The sequence below is a fragment of the Mus caroli genome, unplaced genomic scaffold (assembly GCF_978045245.1).
Source record: "Mus caroli unplaced genomic scaffold, Mus_caroli_1 scaffold_7, whole genome shotgun sequence".
Lineage (NCBI taxonomy): Eukaryota > Metazoa > Chordata > Mammalia > Rodentia > Muridae > Mus > Mus caroli.
In genome coordinates this window covers 52,726,183-52,729,224 of record NW_028227262.1, presented here as the reverse complement: position 1 = coordinate 52,729,224, position 3,042 = coordinate 52,726,183, and the positions used below count along the sequence as shown (strand labels likewise).

The 3,042-nt window shown below is 39.6% G+C and overlaps 1 pseudogene; it reads right to left on the bottom strand.

The window, feature by feature from the left end:
- Positions 1-1,235: 1,235 nt before the first annotated feature.
- On the bottom strand, positions 1,236-2,423 carry LOC110295724 (bifunctional phosphoribosylaminoimidazole carboxylase/phosphoribosylaminoimidazole succinocarboxamide synthetase pseudogene; annotated as a pseudogene).
- Positions 2,424-3,042: the final 619 nt, after the last annotated feature.

Here is a 3,042-nt window from a genome sequence, read left to right as displayed (position 1 = left end):
TGTGGGGGTGGGGTTTCAGGTCTCATATGCTCAAGATACCCAGTGTGCCACATAGGCACTTTTGTTGCCTACAGATTTGGATGTAGAACTCTCAGCTCCATCTCTGGCACCACATCTGCCTGCATGCCACCATGCTTCTCACCATGATGATAATGGACTAAACCTCTGAAATGTAAGACAGCCCCTATGAAATGTTTTTTTTATAAGAGTTGCCATGGTCATGGTGTCTCTTCATAGCAATAAAACCCTAACTAAGACAGCTAGCCCTTCTTTGGCTGTGGAGTTTGAGTTTCTTTACTGTTTTACTGTTAGCTGATGGGCAGTTTAAAGATGTTTTCCCCACCTCTGGCCTGCCTTTTAGTTTTATTATTTGCTTTTGGAAGATTTTCTTGGATTGATGTGGTTTCCCTTGTTTATTTTTGCTTTTATTGTTTGTGTTTCTGGTGTCTTAGAAAAAAAATCATTGCCAAGATCAATATAAAGAGGCTTTTCTCCTGTGTTTCTTTCCAGGAGTCTTACAGTTTTAGCCTTGCATTTAAATCTTTAATCCATTTTTAGTTGATTATGTATATGATCTAAGAGTTCAATGTCAGTTTTAATATGTGGATGCACTCACCTGCCTCCTCTGATTATTGAAAAGCTTAGCTTTCCCCATTGTGTTTCCTTAGTTCTTTGGTTGAAGCTAATCTGAATATCTATGCCTGAGTTTATGAATAGTCTCTACAATTTGTTTATGTGTCTGTTTCATGCAGATGTTTTGGAATTAGATATTCCTTTCTAGTATTTTAAGAAAGTCAGTACTACATTTTAGCAATATGGAATATTATAGACCAAATTACAAAAATTAGTATATATAAATATTATAATATACAAAAATATATAAATATAATATATAATTATATATAATATACAAAAATTAGTATATATAATTACCCAACAATGACTATACAGAGGATGAGATATAATTTAGCAGTGCCATGCCAATTTTACTGATTATAAAGATTCCCTCCCTGGCAAGTACAGAGTCTCAATACACACATTTCAGGGTGGCCTTGAACTTAGTGATCCTGCTGCCTCAGCCTCTGGAGTGCTAAGGTTGAGCTAGAAAATATTAATAATACTCACTGACAATGTGCTAACTCATAAACATCGAGGACCATTGGTTCATTAGTAAACTGAGTTGTTTTCTCTTATGTGAAATCATTTTGCTTGAATTTGTTTTCTTTAAATCCAAACTAGGAATATGTAACTTTTCTCCTAAAAGTTAAATTGCTTTTTTTTTTTAATTCTCTGATTTTCTTATCATCCTGCTTTAAGGATATCTCCTTTTCAAAATGCTCCCTTGAAGTGTGGCCCATACCAAATGATTGTTTAACCCAAATATCTGAGCAGCAAACTGAGCTGATACTTCTGGGGAAAGTATAGTTGAACAGCCAAAACCCTGGACAGTCAAAGAGATGACCACAAACCCTGAGCACCCCAGTCTGGTGTGGTTGTGGGACAGCCGATAACAAGATATGCAGTATTACCAGACATCACTGGGCCTAGACCATTGCTTCTGCTGCCACTGTGACAAATACAGTAGCTATGCCACCCCCTTCATATACTGCTTTAACCCTCAAAGTTTCATCTGGTCCTTTATGCACGGATGTTACTCTAAGTTCACACAGAACCCCATAATTTCCACAAGCCTTCTTAATTTTTTCACAGTGACCAAGGTCAGAGGTAGCCCATCAGCACTACCACCCTGCACTGACTGTCTGACTTGAGAAGCAACTCCACTCGGTCTGCAGCCCCCTCAGACCGGAGTTACTTCTTTGATATCATGGGAAAGCTGTTTTGTCTTTGTGCTGGCTCCGATCTCCCGATGGCCAGAGTCTCCAGGAATCATTATCAATAACATCAGCAAGGACAATCTCTTTGGTGGTTACATCAACGCCAAGTTGTATGGCATGATTCAGGATATCCACGTCAGTCTGCCCTGTAACAAGTCCAGCAAAGCACAAAAGTACCCCTCAAACTACTGTGGGTCATTACTGGCATCATCCTTGAAGAACATCTCCACTTTGGGTGGATAAAACTTGTACCTGCTCCTTGACACCAGGGTTCCTTTTGAGAAAAGATCCAGTTGCTATTTTTCCGCATACCCATTCAATTGGAATCATTTCACATGGGGTGCGATGAAAGCAGTCTCTTCTTGGTGAAAGCAGTTTTTAAAACCAGCTTCCTGTAACAACTGAAATATGCAGCTGCTGATCTTATTGGAGAAGACAGCTTTGCCCTATAGGAGGTTCTTTCTAGCTGCATTCCCTGCTCTAATCTGGTCCTCGGACTGCAGGAGGACTCTTCCTCGATTATCTAACAATTCTTTTGTTTTACTCTCAGAGTTTCTTCCCGAGGTTCAGTACTTCGGCTGTTGACATTATCCTAGGTGAACTAGAGGAGCAGACCGCGCAGGAAAAAGAGGCAGCGCTGCCTTGGGAGCAGGAAAATAATGAAAACTTCTCACGTGCAGGACAATCAGCGATTCTGACCTCTGCCGTGGGGGACTAACCCCTCTCCCCCAGGACTTTTTACTCTATTATAATTTAAATTATTTGAATTTGTAGTTTTTATTTTTATATCTTCCCCGTGCCCTGGACTGCCCACTGCCAGACCCCTTGGTCTCTCAGGCAGTCCTCAATTAGGTCCTCCTGCAGGAGATGCCTTTGCGGCTGTGCGGGCGACCGCTCTGTTCCTCCTACATTTATTGGCCAATTTTCTTTTCCATTGTAAATCCATGTCTTGCTTTCCTCTTTGGTACATTTTAGTATTCTGACTCTAGTTTTAAAAATTATCTCCTCATATTTATTTTAGGTTAAAAATTTTCTCATTATTGGGAAATGCTTTTTTTTCTTTCTCCTGTTTTCTACTCTTGGTCTTTTCCTTTTCCCTCCATAATATTCTTCTCCATTCCTCATCTTATTTTCTCTTTCACTTTCTCAGTCTTGCTTTGCTTCTATTTCTTTCTTTCCCAGCCCATTTTTTTTGCCTCATTCATTT